This window comes from Macaca fascicularis, chromosome 17, assembly GCF_037993035.2.
Source record: "Macaca fascicularis isolate 582-1 chromosome 17, T2T-MFA8v1.1".
NCBI classification, from domain to species: Eukaryota; Metazoa; Chordata; class Mammalia; order Primates; family Cercopithecidae; genus Macaca; species Macaca fascicularis.
The window spans coordinates 16,168,162-16,193,349 of NC_088391.1; the positions used below are offsets into that span (position 1 = coordinate 16,168,162).

General features: G+C 39.0%; 1 long non-coding RNA gene across 1 annotated transcript in view; it reads right to left on the reverse strand.

The window, feature by feature from the left end:
- Positions 1 to 17,247, reverse strand: part of LOC102128883 (uncharacterized) — a 158,132-nt gene extending 140,885 nt beyond the window's left edge. Inside the window, exon 1 of the long non-coding RNA XR_010582560.2 lies at positions 17,049 to 17,247. This is a non-coding gene — a long non-coding RNA (uncharacterized lncRNA). The remainder of the gene's footprint in view (positions 1 to 17,048) is intronic.
- Positions 17,248 to 25,188: the final 7,941 nt, after the last annotated feature.

The window sequence follows — 25,188 nt, forward strand, 5'->3', positions numbered from 1 at the left end:
ATTTTCTTTCATTTCCAATTAAAGTGTTATTTCTATTTAGTACCGTTGATATAAAATTTATTGTTTTAAACTTAGACTGTATTAATTTTTAAGTTCTGAAGTAAAAAATAAAACTTAGGCCCCTCTTATGTTCCAGTTTCTTATCCTGAAGCCTGTCATTATTCTATTATGAGTGTTTGCGGAGGAGAAGAGAAAAAAGTAGGTTAGAGTTATCTCACATTCTTTTTTCCTTATAAACCTTAATTAGAAAGGTTTCATGGAAATACTTTCAGCTTACCCAATCCATTTCTTCCTTGTAAAGCTTTTAAACGTTGCACAGTCAGGAATGGCTTTTATCTCGTGCACAAATGAAATCAAAATAAAAATGCAGATTGAGTTATCAGCTACTTAATACCTGTAATTCTAGTATTGCTGAGCAGAGGTGAATAATAATAAAGGCCCAAAACTGGCAGAAAAGAAGGGAAAAACAAGATGTATTTGTTTTACTAAGTTTCCCAGAACTTTCACAATAAATCCATTCAATCAAATATTTTATTGTGGGCCCACTTTCTTCAAGTCATTGAGGGATTCGAAAAATATATTGTTTATAAGTATATAAGCTAAACTTTTACATTATATATAAAGATTAATACTACAGAATCATCTAGTAGCATCTTAGAGGCACAATAACGTGTTATCATCAAGTACATGGATAATCTATGGGTACTTCTAAATGTAGAGTATTAATTAAAAAATTCAAGGTATGATAAGGTCAACAGATCAGCAGATGACTGCTTTCGAAAAGATAGCTTATTACTCACGGTTCCAAGAGGAGAGAGCACACCATGCTATAGGGAGCCACCCAGGGAAGCACCAGGGTCAGTCAGCAGTGAAGGGGGAAAGAGAGGAACTGTGGGTTAGAGCCTTTATGGTGGTTTCCATGGGAAGGAACAGGATAGGCAGGTAAACGGGCTTAAGATTGGCTAGTTTGAATGCTTTCAGTGGCTCTGGGCCATAGAGGCATTCCCCAGTTGTCTGGCATCTGGCTGGCCCTAGGGGAATTAGGGCAGGTGGAATAGTGGCGTGGAGTGTTAGCTAAAGGAAGTAGTTGGGAGTGTGGCTTTGGATTGATTGGTTGGCATTTGTAAAGCACACTCTTGACCGCCGAGGTGGTTCTCGCCTATAATCCCAACACTTTGGGAGGCTGAGGAGGGAGGATTGCTTGAGCCTAGTTCAAGACCAGCCCGGACAACAGGGTGGGACCCCATGTCTATAAACATTTTAAAAAATTAGCTGGGCATGGTAGTGTGTGTTATTAGTCCCAGCTACCTGGAGGCTGAGGCAGGTGGATCACTTGAGCCCAAGAGTTCTGGACTGCAGTGGGCTATGATGGTGCCACTGCACTCCAGCATGGGTGACAGAGCGAGATCCTGTCTCAAAAAAAAAAAAAAAGAAAAAGAAAAAGAAAAAAGCATACCCTTGTGGGCAGTTATGTACTATTTCTAGGACTTTGTTCACTGTGGCAGGGGCATTCTCTCCAGGGTCAGCAAGCCCCAGATGTCAAAACATCAGAATGCAGAAAATAAAAGACACGGTTTAACAGTGGCTACTCGGTATTCATGATCTTACTCATCTCTGTGTCCATTTGAATTCAGTCAGCTATTCCAAGCACAAGCTGGGTTCCTACATTTTAGTGTGTACACAATTTACTCAGTCCTCTGGGTCATAGTGATGGCGATGCAAACAACAAAAGCTTTCTGTTTACTTAAGGAATAGAATAAAACAATAGCGGCTCTAGAACACAAGTTAATTCTCCACATTTTCACGACAGCACATTTGCTTTTAAGAGTAGAAGATGCATAAAATAGAAATATTGCCATGAGCAACATGAAAAGAATTCAGAAAACTAGTTACACACAGTAGAAAAAAGGGAAATTTCCCACATATCCTATCATTTGTTTCCAGTATTAAGATCAGCTACATCTTCTCACCACTCAAACGTAAGTATTTCGAAAATAACACAGAAATACTAACCTAACAATTTCCATAGTAAACATACCAGGCCAGAGAGAACCAGAACACCCACGGGATAAATCTGACAGTTCTCTTTCTCCTCAGACCAAAATACATCTCACTCAAGTCACAACCTAGCTTCAGGAGTGCTTGTCTGGAACCCGGATGTGTAAGGAAGGGAGAGAGAATGGGCGTAGGGGTGGGGTGGTCAGGGAGATCCTGCCCTGCCTGTAGGTCTGGAGACTCAACTCCATGATAAGCTCTGGTTTAAGGACCAGGCTGCAGGATTTGAAATTTGTATCTTGCTCTTTTGTTTGCTATTTTACTTGACAAGAGATAAAGAAGACGAGGAAAACCCTGGCCCAGAGGAATCAAGTAAACTCTCTGACAGACATGACAAGTGGCCAGTGGCTTTTGAAATCCATGACTCACAAGCTTATTAACACCAAACAGATCTAAACGTGGCACCAGTAACTGTGGTTACACAACTGAGGAAAAAAATGCCATGGCAAGACAAACTGGCCATCCTTACTCAAGTAAGAAAGCGAATTGTAAATTTCTTGTAAAGTGCAACGTTGCAGTGGTGGGCCTTTCCCATACAACAAAAAGATAGAAAATCTGATATATGGGGAGGCTGGGAATAAGGTTCTTCTCTAAAGATGCCCAATTAAAACAAACAAACAAAAGTCTAATAAATAAAAAGCTGAGAGTTGGCTATTTCCCTCGTACATGCTAACTTAGCAAGGATCTGCAGAATGCTATCATCACCATTGTGCAGTGGAGGAACAAAAGCTTATAGGGGATAATGACAGAATCAAAATCAGGTACCTAACAAGAAAGATAAACAGTTCCTGTTTCATATTGTAGACTATTTTCTATTTTCTCTGCACCTTCATTGTCTTTCTAGTCATCAATTAGCCTACTAAAAACGCCACTCAGCTAGAAAAACAGAGCAGTGTCAAGTGAGATCTTTAACACCAAACCAAGCATACTGAGAAAATATCTTAGAATTTATGGAATAATTTTTATACTGGTGAAATGACAGGACTTAAGTAAGAAACATTTAACAAGTATTATAGAAGCTTGATAACCATTGTCAATAAAATATTTATGGAAGGTTAAACCACAAAAGACTCTGAAAAGCCAAAGTGATCTTTAGCAAAAAGAACAAAGCAGGAAGCATTATACTACCTGATTTGATATATACTGCAAAGCTAGAGAACCCAAACAGCATGATACTGGCATATAAACAAACACATAGGCCAATGGAAGAGAATACAGAGCCCAGAAATAAATCCACGAATTTATGGTCAATTGACTTTTGACAAAGGTGCCAACAACACACAATGGGGGAAAGGACAGTTTCTTCATAAATTTGTGCTGGGAAAACTGGATATTCACATGCAAAAGAATATAATTAGAGCTTTGTCTCTTACCGTGCACAAAAATTACCTCAAAATGGATTACATTCCTAAACATAAGACCTACCAATCTCTATGGCATTGGCTTGGGCAATATTTTTTTTGATATGACCTCCCAAACATAGGTAAGAAAAGTGAAAATAGACAAATGGGATTGTATTAAACTAAGCTTTTGTAGAGCAAATAAAGTAATCAACAAAATAAAGATACTGAATGAGATAAATACTTGCAAACCATATATCTAATAAGGGGTAAATATCCAAAATATATAAGGAACTCAAACAACTCAATAGCAAGAGAACAAATAACCTGATTTTAAAATGGGCAAAGGACTTAAAGAGACATTTATCAAAAGAAAACATACAAATGGCCAACAAATATATGAAAAAATACTCAACATTACTATATGCAAATTAAAACCACAATGAGATATTATCTCACACCTTTTAGAATTACTACTATCAAAAAGATGAAAGATAGCAAGTTGTGGGCAGGATATGGAGAAAGAAAACCCTTGTACACTCTTGGTAGGATAGCCATTATGGAAAACAGTATGGAGGTTCCTCAGAAAATTAACAGTAGAACTCCTATATGCTCCAGCAATCCCACTTCTGGGTATTTATCCAAAGGATATGTATTAATCTGTTCTCACACTACTATAAAGAACTTCCTCAGACTGGGTAATCTGTAAAGGAAAGAGGTTTAGTTGCTTCACAGTTCTGTATGGCTGGGGAGGCTTCAGGAAACTTACAATCATAGCAGAAGGCGAAGGGGAGGCAGGCACCTTCTTCACAAGGTGGCAGGAGAGAGATTAACTGAAGAAGGAACTTGCCAACCACTTATAAAGCTATCAGACCTCATGAGAACTCACTCATTATCACGAGAACAGCATGGGGGAAACCACCCCATGATTCAATTACCTCTACCTGGTCTCTCCCTTGACAAGTGAGGATTATGGGGATTACAATTCAAGATGAGATTTCAGTGGGGACACAGCCAAACCATATCAGCATATGAAATCAATTTGTTGATGAGATACCTACATTCACATGTTTATTTCAGCACTATTCACTATGGCCAACATATGGAAGCAAGTTAAATGTCCATCAATGGAGAAATAAATTTTTTTAATGTAGTGTATGTATGCCATGGAATACTTTTTAGCCTTAAAAAAGAAGGACATCCTTCTTTGTTGCAACAACATTGATGGACCATTGTCCTAGCTGAAATAAGCCAGGAACAAAAAGACAAATATTGCATGATCTCACTTATATGTGGAATCTAAAAAAGTCATATTCATAGAAGCAGACAGTAGTATGGCGTTTACCAGAAAATTGGTCAAATATCAGTTAGAGAGAAGAAAATACATTTAAGAGATCTGCTGTACAACATAATGACTATAGTTAATAACAGTGTATTATATTCTTGAAAATTACTATTTTAATTGTTCTCACAACAAAAAAATGATAAATATACGAGGTAATGCATATGTTTAAAAAAATAAGTCAAATAAAATATTTATGGAGGATTAAAAAATCAGGTAGAATGAAAACTCAGCTATATGAATAAAGGTTGTTTTATAATAATGTGACAATAATTATTTAGCTGTGTATTTTCATTGCAAGTCAGTGTTCAATCCTCTACAGATTTTACAAAAAGCAAGAAAATTCCCAGTGGAGTCAGTTATTGATCAGAACATTGATAGACTCCTTATCTCTAGTCTTATGAAATAGTAAACAAAATGGCAAGATACACACTTCAGAATTAAGCCTGAGTTTACAAAATCTTTTTACATGTTTCCTTTCTTCTAATCTCTTCTTATATTTAAGTCATAGAGGTATTCTTTTCTGAGGTATCTTCACTCTCCTTAAGAATCTACAAATTAAACTGTAACTAAGGAAAATTCATGCAGTCCATTGTAATGGACTCTAATGGAAGAGGGAAACAGTAGCTATTGGGTCAGAGAATAAATTCTAAACTGTATGTTCCTTTAATACCTAGTTTGCTGAGGGTTTTCGCCATGAAGGGATGTTGGATTTTATCAAAAGCTTTTTCTGCATCTATTGAGATGATCCTGTAGTCATTAAAACTCATGTCCTCACCCCACCCACTCCCCTCCAGCTCTATTACAGGGAGGAGACAAGAGACACTGCTCTCTTAGGCCACAATTTGAGATCCTAATATAAAAAGTAAGATACAACTTCAAAATATTTTCTACATTTTCCCTTTTCCCCCACAATTTTTGAGGATTTAATTCTAACTAGGCAATATAATGAAAGAACTCATTGTGGTTGAACACATCCACATCCAAGAAATACCTTTTGCAGGATATAATCTCAGAGATTACACTGCTCACTTCTTTTTAGTCAGTCATCTCATTTATTATTTGAATTTTCTAAATTGGCATAGTTATTTGTCTTATTTTAACTCTAAAACTATTTTAAAATTTCTAAGTTTAAAACACTCATATTTACTGGCAAACCGAATCCAGCAGCACATCAAAAAGCTTATTCACCATAATCAAGTGGGCCTCATCCCTGGGATGCAAGGCTGGTTCAACATACACAAATCAATAAATGTAATCGAGCATATAAACAGAACCAAAGACAAAAACCACATGATTATCTCAATAGATGCAGAAAAGGCCTTTGACAAAATTCAACAGCCCTTCATGCTAAAAACTCTCAATAAATTCGGTATTGATGGAACGTTTCTCAAAATCATAAGAGCTATTTATGACAAACCCACAGCCAATATCATACTGACTGGGCAAAAACTGGAAGCATTCCCTGTGAAAACTGGCACAAGACAGGGATGCCCTCTCTCACCACTCCTATTCAACTTAGTGTTGGAAGTTCTGGCTAGGGCAATCAGGCAAGAGAAAGAAATCAAGAGTATTCAGTTAGGAAAAGAAGAAGTTAAATTGTCACTGTTTGCAGATGACATGATTGTATATTTAGAAAACCCCATCGTCTCAGCCCAAAATCTCCTTAAGCCTATAAACAACTTCAGCAAAGTCTCAGGATACAAAATCAATGTGCAAAAATCACAAGCATTCTTATACACCAATAACAGACAAACAGAGAGCCAAATCATGAATGAACTCCCATTTACAATAGCTTCAAAGAGAATAAAATACCTAGGAATCCAACTTACAAGGGATGTAAAGGACCTCTTCAAGGAGAACTACAAACCACTGCTCAGTGAAATAAAAGAGGACACAAAGAAATGGAAGAACATACTATGCTCATGGATAGGAAGAATCAATATTGTGAAAATGGCCATACTGCCCAAGGTAATTTATAGATTCAATGCCATCCCCATCAAGCTACCAATGACTTTCTTCACAGAATTGGAAAAAAACTGCTTTAAAGTTCATATGGAACCAAAAAAGACCCCGCATTGCCAAGACAATCCTAAGCCAAAAGAACAAAGCTGGAGGCATCACGCTACCTAACTTCAAACTATACTACAAGGCTACAGTAACCAAAACAGCATGGTACTGGTACCAAAACAGAGATAGAGACCAATGGAACAGAACAGAGCCCTCAGAAATAATACCACACATCTACAGCCATCTGATCTTTGACAAACCTGACAAAAACAAGACATGGAGAAAGGATTCCCTATTTAATAAATGGTGCTGGGAAAATTGGCTAGCCATAAGTAGAAAGCTGAAACTGGATCCTTTCCTTACTCCTTATACGAAAATTAATTCAAGATGGATTAGAGACTTAAATGTTAGACCTAAAACCATAAAAACCCTAGAAGAAAACCTAGGTAATACCATTCAGGACATAGGCATGGGCAAGGACTTCATGTCTAAAACACTAAAAGCAATGGCAACAAAAGCCAAAATTGACGAATGGGATCTAATTAAACTAAAGAGCTTCTGCACAGCAAAAGAAACTACCATCAGAGTGAACAGACAACCTACAGAATGGGAGAATATTTTTGCAATCTACTCATCTGACAAAGGGCTAATATCCAGAACCTATAAAGAACTCAATCAAATTTACAAGAAAAAAACAAACAGCCCCATCAAAAAGTGGGAAAGGATATGAACAGACAGTTCTCAAAAGAAGACATTCATACAGCCAACAGACACATGAAAAAATGCTCATCATCACTGGCCATCAGAGAAATGCAAATCAAAACCACAATGAGATACCATCTCACACCAGTTAGAATGGCAATCACTAAAAAATCAGGAAACAATAGGTGCTGGAGAGAATGTGGAGAAATAGGAGCACTTTTACACTGTTGGTGGGACTGTAAACTAGTTCAAACATTGTGGAAAACAGTGTGGCAATTCCTCAAGGATCTAGAACTAGAAATACCATTTGACCCAGCCATCCCAATACTGGGGATATACCCAAAGGATTATAAGTCATGCTGCTATAAAGACACATGCACACGTACATTTATTGTGGCACTATTCACAATAGCAAAGACTTGGAATTAACCCAAATGTCCATCAGTGACAGACTGGATTAAGAAAATGTGGCACATATACACCATGGAATACTATGCAGCCATAAAATAGGATGAGTTCGTATCCTTTGCAGGGACATGGATGCAGCTGGAAACCATCATTCTCAGCAAACTATCACAAGAACAGAAAACCAAACACCGCATGTTCTCACTCATAGGTAGGAATTGAACAATGAGATCACTTGGGCATAGGAAGGGGAACATCACACACCGGGTCCTATTGCGGGGGTTGCGGGGGAGGGGTAGCATTAGGAGATATACCTAATGTAAATGACGAGTTAATGGGTGCAGCACACCAACATGGCACATGTATGCATATGTAAAAAACCTGCACATTGTGCACATGTACCCTAGAACTTAAAGTATAATAAAAAAAAAAACACTCATATTAGCATTTCTGTTCTCATACTCAAAATATGAGATAATTTTGGGATTTATCGAAGAGAAAAACTAGTAAGAGCTAGACAGTAATAAACAAAGATACTAGCACAGAATGTAGACTCAAACTCAGAAAAAAATCTGTTATGATTCAAAAATACATTATTTAAGCTCCTTATTCTTTAAAAAATCTCTTGTTATTTGCATTCAGTCCTTAAGGGGTTCTGAAATCAAGAAAGAAAATTAGTTAATTAAGTCTACAAAAAAGAATCCTTCTGGAAGATGAGGTTAAAATTTGGAGGAGAAAGTACATACTCAATGTCAAGGAAAATGTCTCTTTAGATTATTATAGAGTCATTTAGGTGGATGGTTAGAAGCTTGCAGCTAGAATAGATCTCCAGAGAGTATGTTGTAAGAAACCATATTCTTTTGGCAAACACAGGGACCAGATGCTCTGTGAAGTCTTTCCATCATTTACCTCCTCTAATACCATGATGTGCAGGTGTATGAAACCCTTATATAAATTTCTGGGCATTGCAGGGTATTCTACAGGAAGAAAGAGAAGAGCTCTGTTGATCTTAAGGAAGCTCTTCATGTCTGCACATATTTCAACACCAAAGCAATTCTAGCTTTATGCCAAAATGGATTAGGTTTTACTTGTCTCTATAAATTCTCTTAAGAGGCTGGGGATTACAGTGGCTTAGATTCCTTTAAAATTACTGAGGGCAGGTTGGAAAAAAAAAATTAGAAGGCCCTGGAAAAAGGGTTCTTGACCACCATGGTCCCTTGGGGTTCTGACTTGGTCCCTTTGATTGGACAGGTGATAAAAGTGGCCACAGTGGGTTGGCTGCAGATTAATTCTACTTTATTCCATACACATCTCGGTCTCGTGTGCATTTGTTTTGCATCTGTGAAAGAAAGGTACCATTTCTTAAAAACTCTGTTTACAGCAAATCAAGAATATTCCAAATAGATTTTTTAATTACATGAATAAAAGTAACCAGATTCACCCTGACACTCCAATTTATGTGGAGCTGTCTGAGACAACAAATGCCCTGTCCTTTTCAGGGCTGGACTTCAGCTTGCTCCCTTGTAAATCCTCCCGCAATCAAACATCCGGAAATCACTTTTGCATCTGAAAGCTCAGTACTTGGGTTTGTGCTTCTAAAGTCATCAGGCTGTTGGTAGTAAACACTGCCTGGATTTTTAGCTTTGTGATTACATTGGGCCCACTGGGATATATGAAGATAATCCTCCCATTTGAACATCTTTAATGTAGTCATATCCACAAAGTCTCTCTTCCTTATAAAATCACATAGTCACAGACCCTGGGGATTATGATGTGGACTTCTTCAGGAAATCACTATTTAGCCTCCAACAGCTCTGAACTGCTTACACTCCACTGCTCACCCTTGGGCTTGGGATTGGGCTGGGGGATGGGGTGTGGCGGGGGTCCTCCCTTGCCTGCCTGTGTTCCCACGGTGGTACTGCCTCTGGTCTACAGCATCTGAAGGCAATGGTGGTGGGGTAGGTATCTTTTGCCCTCTTAGTCACTCTGAAGATAACAGCTCAGTCACCAACCTCCACGCTCACTACTGCCATGAACTGTGTGTGTAGCTCTGATGCAGCAATACTGGGGCAACCCTGGGCTGATTCACCGAAGTAGGCTGTTTTGAAACCTACCAGACCTCCTCTCCCAAATACTAATTATAACAATTTATGATGGATTAAGGATCTATATGTGAAAAGCAAAATTACAAAGCTTTTTAGAAGGGACTGTAAGAAATATCTTCATGATTTTGAAGGAGGGAAGGAGGAATTTCTTATATAAGATATAAAAATAGCTCATCATAAAGGAAAAGACTACTAAATTTGACAATACAACATTTCTTCCTGGAAATATTATAAAAGGAGTGAAAAAGTAAACCAGAGTAGAAAATATTTGTAGCACACATAATAGACAAGGGATTAGTATCCAGAATACATAAAGAGCTCCTGTAATAAGAAAAAAAACAGACAATTTTTTTTTTTTTTTTGAGACTGGGTCTTGCTCTGTCGCCCAGGCTGGAATGCAGTGGCATGATCTCGGCTCACTGCAACCTCCATCTCCCGGGTTGAGGTGATTCTCCAGCCTCCAAAGTAGCTGGACTACAGGCGCATGCCACCACGCCTGGCTAATTTTTGTATTTTTAGTAGAGACAGGGTCTCCCCATATTGGCTAGGCTGTTCTTGAACTCCTGACCTCAAGTGATCTGTTTGCCTCAGCCTCCCAAGTGCTGGGATTACAAGTGTGAGCCACTGCGACTGACCACAACACAAATTTTTAAGTATGCAAAATTATTGAACTGGTTCTTCACATGGAAGGAAATCCAATAGCCATTATTAACATGGGAGTGAACTCAACCTCGTTAGTAATATGGGAAATGCAAATTAAAACGACAAGGAGATACAACAATATACTCATTAAAATTGGTATATATAAAAAATCTGAAAATACTTGAGTTTGTGTTTGTGTGAATGTGAAACATCAGACACTCTTATACTCTGACACTGCTGGTGGGAAGGAAAATAGAAACTACCTCTTTGAACAACAGAATAGTGTTATTTAGTAAATTGGAAGCTGTATACACCATATCACCTAGTTAATCCACATTAGAGATTATGTGCTTTTATGTGTAAGTGAGTACATGTCTAAGTATGTCTATGGTTATACAGCTTTTAGTTGCCCCAAACTGGAAACAACTCAAATGTCAAGAACAGACATATAATAGATACATAATAGTATACACAGTGGAATACTACACAAAAATGAAAATTAATAAACCCAATGTTTAGTCACTCATTCTATTCAATCTTTATTGAACTCTTTTGTTCTAAACACTAAGCTAGAAGTAAAAATAAATTAAAGCCAACCCTCTCCTAGAATAACTCCCAAGGGGAAAAAAGCAGGTAAGGAAATACTTATAATTCGGTGTGATAGGTTAATGAAAGGCTATACTCACAACAAGTGCTTTATGGATTTATCACACCATACCTTCTCCCTCTCCTAGCTAAAGCAAAACAAAACAAAACTTTTATCTCTTTCCTTCTCTCTTTGAAATGAAAACAGAATTAAGTTGAGGCTATATATATAGTATTTTGGAAAAGAAAATCTTAAATTACAACCCCAAAAGCGAATTTTAACAGCTTAAATCCCATACGTTCTCAGAGTAATTTATGTATTATGATGATCAGGCATAGCCATGCGTCTCTGGAGCAATTCCTTTGCTTTTAATGTTATGGGCGCTGTGAACTGTGAGACTAATCAGGTCTGTTTTATGAATCGGCTTCTACATGATTACAATCAAATTTGAGTCTACCCACAAGCATATATTATGCATTTTTCCCAAGTCGTATTCCTTGACCTCTGTTTTTTCTCTTTTCCTTCTCATCTGCTTCTAATGTACCTTACTGTGTTTTATTACTTACATTCTATGTATTAAAGCCAGAATAAGTGCTTTCTGGGACAATCTAAGGAATGCGTGAATAGAATAGAATTATGGAATAGGATAGGATAGATATTGATTCATCCCCTTCAAGAACAGCCAGTGTTCTGAGGGAGGAGACAGTATTACTCATCTTTGTCCCTGCAGTATAATGCCAGACGCAGAGTAGGTGTTTTAGTCAGCTTTCCCTAGACTATGCTGCAAGGTAAACAAGCTCCAAATCTCAGTAGCTTACAATAATAAATATTTATTTCTCGGTCACATTACATGAGGTTTGCAGTTCAGCTGGACTCTGTTAGACTTGGCTCCACGTGTCTTCTCATTCTGGAATCTAGGAATCTAGGTCAGAGGGGAAGCCATTATCTAAGATATGGTACTAGGGATCAGTGTCAGCCGTACCATACGATACAATGGCATTTAAAGCTTCTGTTCAGTCACAGCAAAGGTCATGTCTGGTTACTCCCATTGGTCAAGGCAAGCAAAGGTGGGCAATTGTGAACTGTCAGTATTCAATAAATGTTTGCTAAATAAGTGCTACAATAATTAGCATAGTAGTTGAGCTACAATACAAGGTAAGTTGCCTATGCCATGAGCAATTGCTCTCAGACAAATCACCCACCTAGGTGTGCTTCACAGGAGATTGTATAATTTGAGCAAAATATTTCCTCTATTTCCTCATAGTTCAACAAGCAACACTAATAAAAAATGAGAGGAGAGTTCATAGGCTGATTCGTTCTTCATCTCTTAGAACAAACTTTTGGGTGCCTAAGAATCACTTGGGGAGCCTGTTAAATACACACACACACACAATATTTATATATAAAAATAAATTGAATATATATTATGTATATATGTGTGTTTCTGTGTATATACATATATACACACACATATGTATGTGTGTATGTATATGTGGGTGTATGAAAGTATATGTGTGTGTGTTTACATGTAGCCAGTGACACAGAGTCTCTGGAACCAGCAGCTTATGTTTCTAAGCTGTTTCTGAAGACAGCCTGGTGTGGAACTTTGTTCTGCAACCAGGGGCAGCTCTGGCCTTGGTAGAGGAAACTTCTTCTCAGTCCCTGCCACCCTAGAATCCCAAGAAGAGCAGCCTTCACTTTTGCAGCCGTCTCTTCGCTCCACTGCGAGGAGGCGTGTGGGCAAGAGTCGGCTCCTCTGGGCTTACACCATACCTGAACATGCCTCATGTCACTGGTTGCATGATATTGTAATTATATATGTTCCTCTCTGTGAGTATCCACCTGAGTGCTGGGAACTCATCTTGTTTGCCTTCACATCCTCAGTGCCAACCCATGACTCAGGTAGAATAAATGCTTATTGGATAAATTAATTTATTTCGTTAGTGATCCCTATCTATCACAGCAGCAGTTCTCAAACCTTAGCATGCACAGAATCATCTGGAGTTCATATTAACAGATCATTGGGCCTTCCCCGCAGAGTTTCTGATTCACTGGGACCAAGGAGGGGCTAAGAACTGGCACTTCAAACAAGCTCCCAGGTGACAGCCATGCTGCCACTGCTCATGCAGATCCACAGCTGGGGAACCCTGCATGAGAGTACCTTATCTTAGCTTTTTTTTCTTGTCTATAGAATTCTGGGCAGGTTTTGTTTATAAAAACTTGCCCAGAAAGATTAACAACAGCTTTCAAAATTGCAAATCAGTTTGCCACGGCTTTAAATGTCCAATCACATCAGTCTGTGGACTTAGATATGACAAAAATCTATCTTTGTTATGTTATTGCTGAATTCATTTTATGTCCAAAGTCTCCCAATGGCTGGAATCTGTAGTCCCTGTGGTATCCCAAGAACAGTTTTGACACACAGTTCACTGTCATATAAATGTTTGCTGAGTGGATGAACAGGTGATGGCAGCAGTATCTTCTAGCCTTCACGCTTCCTCTGCTTTCAGGGTCATTTTGTGCCCTGCTGTCCCTGCTGCCCATGACTCTAGCAGGTGTGATTTATGGTATATTCTTTCAGCAAGGGTTAGGGGCTGGCTCTCCCTCTTCTCAGCCTGTGCATGACCTTCAGGGAAAGGATGCCAGCACTGTGCTCTCAAGGGTTGTGGTGGAAAATCTAATTCTCCAGCCTTTTCTCTTTGAAAAAAATTAAAGTACAACGCTTATCAATCAAAAGACTTAGGCTTTTAAATTTACTGATTTGCCTTTGAATTTCATGCACCTCATTTGGAACTCAAAGCCAAAAATTTAACCCTTTATTCTGTCAACTGAAGAATGATGAAGTTCATAAATTTTGAAAGGAGAGCTTTATTTCTCATAAAGCAGCCTGAAGGGTGGCCATTCTGACAGGCTGGGAAGTGTAGCCTCTGGTCAGAAGCTGAAAACAGACACTTCAGGAGAGGGGCAAATGAAAAGGGAATTTAAGCTGACTGAGGTTGCTGAATATAAGCATTCAATAAGCTATTTTTAAAATCTTCAAATATTTATGAGAGAAGAAACGTGCACATGTGCAACTGAGCTTCATACCCTTTTATGGATCCCATGTACAAAAAATGGCAGTGTTAGCATGATCACAGGGTAGAGGTTTTGGCACACTGACATCAAAGGGTGAAGCAGAGAACACACAAACTCTTATTGTGCATTCGCCATAGACTGAAACTCTCTTATCAGATGTCTGTGGTTGATTGTCCCTTATCAGGGAAAAAGGAGGGATAGCATTAAGCAGTTGCTGATGTCAGTGGTGGGGTCTTTTGAAAAAGATGGCTTATGTTTAGCCCTTAGGGAAGGAATCTAATGGTGGTTAGCAAGGACAGGTATATAGTGAAGTGTGTCTAACCTCCTATCCTGCCACAGCCAAGAACTCAGTTTTTTTCATGGTTACTCTGGGGTCCTGTTGGCCAAGAGGTCTATGCGGTTGATTGAAGGGCTTAGGATTTTATGTTTATTTCTCAGTTCATAGCAGATATTTTTCCGTTCTTGTAAAACAAGGAACCTCAGCCTCACTATCTAGTTTTAATATTTCAAAGCAATAAAATAAGAGGAATAAAAAATACATCAATTAGTATTTCAAAATAATATCAATGCTTTGTTTTTGTTTATATCATATTACATCATCCTCATCATCATGCTAACAAAACAAAATCCCATAGAACATATTTCGTACAGAGTGCAAATGCCTTTTGAAGATATGGTAGCATCACCCAGCACCAGAGGGGCCACCCACACTTTGTCCATCTTTAGTGATGGAGCCTGAGGCTTGGAAGGAATTCTTACAAACTCATTCATGGTGCAAACAGTTCATTTCCACTCAAGGAATTTCTCAAGGGGATTCTGTCAAGATGCTCGCAAATCAGAGCCTGCTCTGTGGCAGCCCATCACCAGCAACATCATCAGAAATGGAGATTTGCTCTGATGTCAAGAAGAATGAAAACGGGTGTCAGCAGCACTTGCAGAAGAACATCCCTCCTGTGGCCATTTCAGTTAATTCAGCCAAGAGGAATTCAGGACACAGACCTGGGAAGTGTGAAGGAACCTGGCAGAATGAATGAGCATGCTCTGAAATCTGGGCATACTGGTGTTCTCGGCTCCTACTCATTTTCAGGGTGCCCCAACTGCAGATTTAAAGAGCAGCAGGCAGCTCTGCAAACACTGAGGTAAGATGTCAAAGGAAGGAAGAGACTATTATCTAATCACATTCCAGGAGTCTTACTGAGTGCTCCGCAGACATTATCTTATCTAATCATTAAAACAGCTCAAATGCTAACCAGTCATGCAGGGATTCTGCATTTTACAGACAACGAAACTGAGATTCTGTAACTTGCCTAAGATTATACAAAGCCAGATTGGAACCTTGGTTTATAACTTCAAGCCTATGCTCTTTCCACGACAACATGTGCTCTCTTTCAGTGGTCACAGTTTGGTTCAGAGCAAAGAGAGAAAAGTGGCCAAGACTGACAAACTGGCAACAAGGAGAACTGACCCTTTTTGGAAGCCACAACTCTGTGGTCTTGCATGATAATGTGTCTGCTTTACCCCTCCCCGATGCAACTCAATGTGAGATAGAGAAAAAAACAAGGACTGTGTTTTGTGCTGAGCTTCTCTAGGTCAGAGGTGTCGGCAAGGGCAGATTGTTAAAGGAAACACAGACACAGGGAAGCAGGTGGGCCATCTCTTTTAGAGTTTCTAAGACTGGACTTAGACCACTTCCCCACCCCAAACCTATCCCCTTGGGGATGCTTACATAGGGATTTTTAATTGAGCACAAAATTTTTAATTCTCCAGGAATGGAAATGAGAGTACGGTAGGAAGCTTGTTTACATGCAGTGGTAGAGGGGAGTATCCTTCGGCACTAATAAAAGCACACCCAAACAAAACCCATTGGTTTATTTGGAGATGCTTGTCCAAGTGAACAGGGATCGTTTAAAAATAAACAATTTTTAAATTTTATTTGGAAAAATGTCCTTCTTCTAGCTCTCCATAATGTGACCTCAGGTGACCTTTCTGATCTGGGAGAGTTTCACAAAAGATTCATTTGGGAACGGCAACAGCCTTGAAAGCTTGACGGGACTCCGAGAAGCCTGTCTGAGAGCTTCCCAAAACCTTCTTCCCTGATCTTCACCAAACACCCCTAGATGAACTTGGGAAGGAGAGCCGGGCCTCAATGGTGTGGGGCCACTGATGCTCCTTAGAGTTACTCACTCCGGACTGTGCCCATTCGAATACAACCTCTGCTCCCAGTGTCCTTTCTGTTCCTTTGCTCTGCTTGACGTCAGCTTTTCTGCGGCCTTCCATGTTCCCACTTCATTGGATTCAACTCTGTTTAATCTAGTCTAGAGAATTCTCTTTCCAGACACTGCTCGGCACTGCCTCAACCTTACCTGAAGTTCATATTGCTTTGACTTGTTCCTTTTCTTTCCTTTAGGGAGCAGCCATCTTTCTTATCAAGTTTCTTAACAACAAACACAAGAAACCCTGCTACAGCTGTAAACTATCTGTTACCAGTCTGTCTCTTTATAAATTAAACATGATGGGGTTTATATTCTCTTTTGCAAGTTTTGGGAATGCAACGTGGTAGAAACAGAATGGCTTTTGAATCAAATACATTTATTAACCAGATGAGTTTGGGAAAATTCTATAACCTTCCTGAGGCTCAACTTCCTCATCTGCAAAATAGGTATATTCGGAATAATTACCTCACATGATTGTAGGAAAGATTCAATGAGATAAGGCATCTATCACGCTGCCAGGTTGTCAGGTATACAGGCAAAATAATAAATGATTAATAAATGCGAGGTCCTTACCTCTTCCTCTTCAAAACGTTATATATCTTCCAGAAAATGCCATGCTTCTTTTTCTAAAATCTGTCTTCACAAACCATCAACTTACACCACATTGCCGTCAAGTGGGATTTGCAAAGCTTGTCTTGCAGAAGAGCTCTATGCAGGTTCGAAGTTCAGAAAGCATAACCGCTTCCCTTTATCCTTCCCTGGGCCTGCATGTCTGCGAAGGACAAGAAAAAAAATGTCAATGGCCTGTTCTGTCAATAAGGCTTTTTCTATAGAATATTCTATTTTCAAATAACAGTTGCTTGTTTCTACAATGAGTTTAATCACTGGGGTAAAACCAAAAACCACTTTCACTTTTGCAGTCTCCGATTTCCTCTCCCCACTCCCTGATGACAGCTTAAGGTAGAGCTCATAGTTTTCCTATCACTTCCAGCTATTTTTGAAAACAGTTTTAGTTAGGGCCTGACTGATTGGGGGTATTAAAAGGTCTGATTCTATCGAGTATCAAAACTTGAACTTCACAACCAGTTCATAGCTTCTCCCTCTATCCGTCTGCTCTCCACCAACTCACAGTTGGCTCAGAAGCCTACAGTGGGGAAGGGTTGATATAAGGACTTTGACCTTTCTCCACCGAATTTTCTGGAGCTTCAGAATTAGGGGAAGGGAGAGAAGTAGAGGAAGGTAGGAAACACCCAGTGTCACTGGTACTATCTCTGCCAGTGCTGATGGGCTGTCCTGGTCTCCATTCTGGCAGGCCCACATGTGCTGGATTTGTCAGGGCATCACTTAGGGTTCTGTGGAGCCCTCCTCCATCCTCACTGCACACCCTCAGGATATTCTCATTCCCTGACATAGACAATGAACTCTTCAGCAGATTCACAGAGGCCTCTCTCTCTGGTGACCATTTGCAACTGCTATTTCTCTTCATCCTTGAGGACTTCATGCATCTTCCCACAGCAAATGAGGAAGCCCTGGCTCTCTCTCTGCCTTCCATCAGTGGGTTAAGGGGCTTCTCCAGCTGTCTACCTATCTTCACAGTATTCCAGACAGAAATCAGGCATCAGCGTTTATGTTCACAGGGGCCCTGGTCTATGGAAAACCCATGCCAACTTCTTGCCATGCTCCACCTCCTACACTTTAGTGCACCTGGTGGGCCCTGGAGTATCTGCAGCTCAATGAACACGGAGCTGGAAGTGAGATGCCAATTATTTCTCCTTGAGACACCCCCAGTTGTGGTTAGCCTGCCTCTCAGATCCCCACTACTTGTGTAGGAAATGCCACGCTGGCCCCACTAGGCCAACAGCTTTCCTTCCTTGGTGATCATCTTCTCTTACATAGGCTGATGGTGGCTGGAGATGAGTGATTGTTTTGATGCCTATTATATCAGACAGGATCTAATCTCTCTCAGTAGATCCAGCATAGACATATCAGGCACTTCTTTTTAGCATGCGGAGGCATCTTTTGCTTATTTTCTCTGCTTTAGGGCTTCAACTAAACTTCCAAGAAAACAGAAAAAAGCTCCATTCAGCATCCTCTTTTAAATTCAAATAATAAATGACATCATAATTGTTACCAATGTGCAATATACAAAATATATTGTATTCATTCTTAGGATACAAGTGACATCAGATTTTAAAACAGAACTCAGCTCTCTTTCTTGACTCTGTCTTTAAAAATTACTACTTTATGAAAACTTGCCTTAATTTCTACTTTAAAGAATTTAAAGCCTTCCGTATATGATGCTGGAGAGTCACACAGTTCACCAGTGGCTCCAAGGCAACAATGATAGTATTAGGTTGGTGCAAACGTAATTGTAGTTTTGGACCGTTAATTTTAAATCATTATAACTAAGCTCAAACCCATCTTTATGAATCAAAATAGGAACCATTACAATCAATACTTATTGCCAAAGAGAAATAAGTTTGCTTATATCTGTAGCATAAAAATCCGTGCTTTGGGACTGGATGAACTCCTGGGGGGCATTTTCTGCATTCTGCTGGTTGTGGAAGTGATTTCCCTGCAAAAAGTTGTCGAGATGCTTAAAGAAGTGGTAGTCGGTTGGTGAGAGGTCAGGTGAGTATGGCAGATAGGACAAAACTTCGTAGCCCAATTTGTTCAACTTTTGAAGCCTTGGTTGTGCAATGCGTTGTCAGGTGTTATTGTGGAGAAGAATTGGGCCCCTTCTGTTGATCAATGCTGGCTGCAAGTGGTGCAGTTTTTGGAGCATTTCTTCAATTTGCTGAGCATATGTCTCAGATGTAATGGTTTAATCGGGATTCAAAAAACTAGTGGATCAGACCTGCAGCAGACCACCAAACAGTGAGCATGGCCTTTTTTTGGTGCAATTTTGGCTTTGGGAAGTGCTTTGGAGCTTCTTCTCAATCCAACCAATGAACTGGTCGTTGCTGGCTGTCGTATAAAATCCACTTTTCATGGCATGTCACAATGCAATAGAGAAATGATTTGTTGTTGCATAGAATAAAAGAAGATGACACTTCAAAACTATGATTGTTTTTTATTTTCACTCAGCTCATGAACCACCCACTTACCAAGCTTTTTCACCTTTCCAATGTGCTTCAAATGCCAAAGGACCGTAGAACAATCGACGTTGAGTTCTTTGGCAACTTATTTTGTAGTTGTAAGAGGATCAGCTTTGATAATTGCTCTCAATTGGTTGTTAACTTCTGATGGCCAGCCACTATGCTCCTCATCTTCAAGGCTCTCGTCTCTTTTGCAAAACATCTTGAACCACCTGCACTGTACATTCATTAGCAGTTCCTGGGCCAAATATGCCATTTATGTTGTGAGTTATCTCCACTGCTTTATGACCCATTTTGAACTCAAATAAGAAAACCACTTTAATTTGCTTTTTGTCTAACATCATTTTCATAGTCTAAAACAAACAAAAATAAACAGCAAATTACGTCATTAGCAAAAAACATAAAATGAGAAATACCCATTAAAATGACATATAACACAACGACTTTTTTTAAAGAATGCATTCCAATATTAAACGGCAAATTCCAACAATACAAAAACTGCAATTCCTTTTGCACCAACCTAATAACTCTTTTTATTCAGCACCATGTGCATATCGAGCATACACTAGATACTTGACAGATATCTTTATTTTAAAAAAGCAAGTTGCAGAGTGGGTATTCTCATTCCATTCATTCCATTTCACAGATAAGGAAATGAGACAGAGTAATTGAACAACTGGATCAAGGTCACACGGCCAGTAAACACTGAGCATCGAATTCTGCCTGCCTGACTCTAGTAGTTACAGTTTTCCATGTCCATGATACAGCCCAAACAGCCACTTACAGCTTTGCCTACTTTTAAAGTCACTTCATAGTAGCTTTTTAAGGGAAGTTTTTCCAAACTGGAGTGCACCTCCACTATTCAAGGGGGAAATGGGCTACTGTGAAGACAGAAGAGTATTGCAGGACCAAATAAGTCTGAGCAATGGTGAGTTATTAAAGTCAAATACTTTGACTTGGCCAGACACAGTGGCTTACATCTGTAATCCCAGCACTTTGGGAGGCTGAGGCATGGGGATCACCTGAGGGTAGGAGTTCGAGACCAGCCTGCCTAACGCGGTGAAACCCCATCTCTACTAAAAATAAAAATAAAAATAAAATTACCCGGGTGTTGTGGCACATGCCTGTAATCCCACCTAGTCAGAAGGCTGAGGCATGAGAATCGCTTGAACCTGGGAGGTGGAGGTTGCTGTGAGCCGAGATCATGCCACTGCACTCCAGCGTGGGTGACAGAGTCTCAAAATAAATAAATAGTTTATTTACTGTACCATTCCTTAGAGACTGTAATATGCAGATGGATATTTTGACAGATTAGGGGCCAGTAAATTACAGGGTATCTCAGTCTTATTGGCCACTAATACGGTTTGACTGTGTCTCCACCCAAATTGCATCTTGAATCCCCAAGTGTTGTGGGAGGGACCAGGTGGGAGGCAATTGAATCATGGGGGCAGGACTTTCCCGAGCTGTTCTCCTGATAGTGATTAAGTCTTATGAGATCCGATGGTTTTAAAAAGAGGAGTTCCCCTGCACAAGTTCTCTCTCTTTTCCTGCTGCCATCCGTGTAAGAACTGACTTGCTCTTTTTTGCCTTCCACCATGATTGTGAGGCTTCCCGAGCCACGTGGAATTGCAAGTCCAATTAAACCTCTTTCTTTTGTAAATTGCCCAGTCTTGGGTATATCTCTATCAGCAGCATGAAAACAGACTAATAGAGCCACATAATCTTTTTTAGGACATTCCTATTTACCTCTCCTGTCACAGAGCTTGTAGTTCCGTGGCCTCCCAGATCTGTGCAGAGGCTGGTGGGAGATGGACGTTGACATTAGGCAGGCTCTGCTGCATGGCAGCTGCGGAAGGAGCTCACATTTCATCAATTGCTCTTTAATGAGGTCTCCTTCAACATCCCCTTCCCCTAAAATCTCTGTTCTTTAACTGCTTCTTCCAGATTACCAACAGAAAAGACAGAGGAGAACACAGCTTTCTTCCTTCCCAAAGCACCCTCCTCTGTTGCTGTAACCTAAATGTGGTCACACAGGCAGCTAAATCACATTTATGGTGAAGCCAGCCTTACTCATCCTTCTCAATGCTACTCATTTTTCTAGACTTTTCAAAATAAAGAATCTAATAATGCTCCATCTTTATAGAAAGCAATTTCTTTAATCTTATGTGAATTTGATAATTTGACTTTTATTCAGAGCTCTTTCAAGGGCCTTACTTTTCTCTTTTCTTTTTTTGTATATTTGGAGACATTTTATGACATGCAGAACAGAACAGTTCTAAAGCATAATTATGTAACTGTGAAAGATTCTCCTGTCTTTCACAACATAATACTTTTCCTTGGCCACATCCCTCACCTGCCATCTGCTCCCATTCCTGATATTCCTGTGGCCATATTCTTTTCTTTTTAGAGGCAGTAACTTGAACTGCATCAATTCCACTTATATTCCATAATGCTTACATTTGTTTTTAAATATTTTTAAATTTTAGAACAGTTTTAGGTTTACAGAGAAGTTGTGAAGATAGTACAGAGAGTTCTCATACACCCCACGCCCAGTTTATCATATTATTATATTAGGATGATATATTTATCACAGTTAATGAACCAGTATTGATACATTGTTATTAACTGAGTTCCTATGTTATTCTAATTTCTTCAGTTTTCACTTCTCAAAAAACAAAATTCCCTAGCTGATTTTCAGCACCTCAAAATTAAGGGTACAGTGTTGTATTTCAGAAGGGTAAAGGAAATTTTCCTGTCTCTTTTTCATGGGGGTTAGCAATAGGCAAGAAACCCCGTCCAGGCCTGAGGCCTCACCAATATTCAGCTTTCACTTGATTTAGGAGCTCCATTTCTTGGTCCTGCACCTCCCCCATACAAATTTCTTTATAAGATCTGGGAACTATTAAAAATCTCCCCCAATTTTTTTCAACAAATTGGGTTCAAAGATCAAATTGGGTTTTATTAGTGATTCATGAATCAGACAGCATCCAATCTATAAAACTGAAATGTGCTCTGATGAGCTCTTTAAATGGGTTGTTTTGTCTCTTTTACATACCATCTCATTATGTGTGTGATATGCTTTGGCTCTGTGTTCCCACCCAAATCTCATGTTGAATTGTAATTCTCAGTGTTGGGGGAGAGACCTGGTGGAAGGTGATTGGACCATGAGGGCAGATTTCCCCCTTGCTGTTCGCGTGATAGTGAGTTCTTACGTGATCTTGTTGTTTCAAAGGGTGTAGCACTTCCCAATTCGCTGTCTCTCTCCTGCTCCACATGTGAAGAAGGCGCTTGCTTCCCCTTCACCCTTCCACCAGGATTGTAAATTTCCTGAGGCTTCCCCAGCCATGCCTCCTGTACAGACGGTGGAACTGAGTCAATTAAACCTCTTTTCTTGACATATTACCCAGTCTCAGGTAGTTCTTTACAGGAACGTAAGAATGGACTAATATAGTGTGTTTTTTCCTTCTTTCTTTCCTTCTTTCTTTCTTTCTTTCTTTCTTTCTTCCTTTCTTTCCTTTCTTTCCTTCCTTCCTTCCTTCCTTCCTTCCTTCCTTCCTTTCTTTCACTCGTTCATTTATTCTTCATTTTTTTCCTTGCTTGCTGGCACTGCAAGTTACTTCAGGTTTATCTTCTGCATTCCCTGACTTCATGCACCAATTTGCTCTGTCACCTTTTTCCATATTTTTGTTCCCCTACTCATAGTGCTTAACTTGAAATCACAGATCCTGTGGTAATTAGTATGTTTTTGAGTCAATACAATGATTTGACATGGCAGACTGCTCTGGTAATTTTTAATGTTAATGAAACTGCATTTAGAGAAGATAAGAATTAGGCTTATGGTGAATTATTTAATTTATACAGCCAATTATGAACTCTATGCATGGATGGAGAGAAAAGAAGATAATGGAAAAACAGAGATGAGCCAAAATAATTTTTATTTGACTTGAAATATTAAGACACCGACAAGCGAATACCTTCCCCTTCCTCCCTGACAACTGCAACAGAGTGGTGGGGTCCATTTATCACTGTCCTGAGACTGGACTGGATGGGAATTGGGGAGAGCTTCAGTTTCCCCAAAGACCACATAAAATCAATGTCCAAGACTTGCTGAGAAATGAAACATCAAAAAATAAGATCATTGCAAAAGAAACAGCATAATTAATCTGTTTGCTTTTAAAACATCTGCATCAGGTCAGGGAATTTCTGGTTTAACACATACAGTTACAATGGATTATTTCTTACTGTCTCTCTTCCACAATCCAAAACCTTCCCACTTGAAGTCTAATTTTCATAAGATGACTAATGATGATGGTGAGCAAAGGAATTCTCCGTATCAAAAAATCAGATTGTCAACATTTGATTGACAATTTGAAGGAGACTAGAATTCTTTTTTTTATGGGTATGAATTGTTAATTTTTATTGTTGAATAGTATTCCATTGTATGGATATACCACAGTTTGTTTATTTGGTCACTTTTGGATGGTTGACATCAATGAAATGTTGACATTTGAGCTGTTTCCCTTTTTGGCTATTATAAACAAAGCTGCTATGAACATTCACATATAAGTCTATATATGGACATATGCTTCCATTTCTCTTAGTAAATATCTTCATGTAGAAGATCTTTTATGATAGGAGTATATTTAGCTTTGTAAGAAACTTCCAAACTGTTATCCAAAGTAGTTGTAATTCTGCATTCCCAACAGTAATCTTTGAGAGTTCTATTTCCTCTCCACTCTCAACAATACTTGGTATAGTTGGTCTTTTTAATTCTAATAGGTGTGAAATATAAGTTCAGGAAGAGATATGCAATATCATTTTTATTTAGAGAAGGAGACTAGAATTCTTTTTGTGAATTAATATATATGGCAAATTAGGGAAGTATTGTCAACGTTACATTTTTAAAAATAAAATGTTTACTTGGGAATATTTCCATTTCCTAAAAAAAAATAGAATTGTGTGTAATATTGTACCCCTACCAGAGAGAAAGATCCAATAAAGTGATGATATGGAGTGGTCTTAAAGTAAGAAAGGACTGGGCATGGTGGCTCATGCCTATAATCCTAGCACTTTTGGGAGTGGGAGGATTTCTTGAGGCCAGGAGTTTGAGACCAGCCCCCTCGCTATTCAATTTTTTAAAAATTAAAATAAAATAAAATAAATTGCTCATTATGATATGAAAAAATGAATGACAACTGTTATAAAACCATAGACATTATTGCAAGCAGATGTTCTCATACATTTAAGTAGTTTATAGAATTGTTAACCTAAACCTCATTAATATTTTAAATTTCTTGGGAATACATTTTACAACTAATTGATCCTGACTGGATCTCCGTGTAACCCTGTACTTCAGCAAGTATGTCTTAGTGGATATAATCACAAAGCACCTTAATTTTATTCTCCCACTATAACTTTAATATTATTTAGCTGAGGTGGTTCCTTTCTCTTTCTGGATGAAAATGCTAGCAATCTCCTAACTCTCTGGTTAGTTTCAAAATTACAAAGTCCTATAATTCCTCTAAAGGGTAAGACCAAGTTTCAAATTAGAAATGAGAAAGGTCACCCTTACTTAATAATCAAACCTTCCAGCTTCATTCCAGTCACAACTGTTT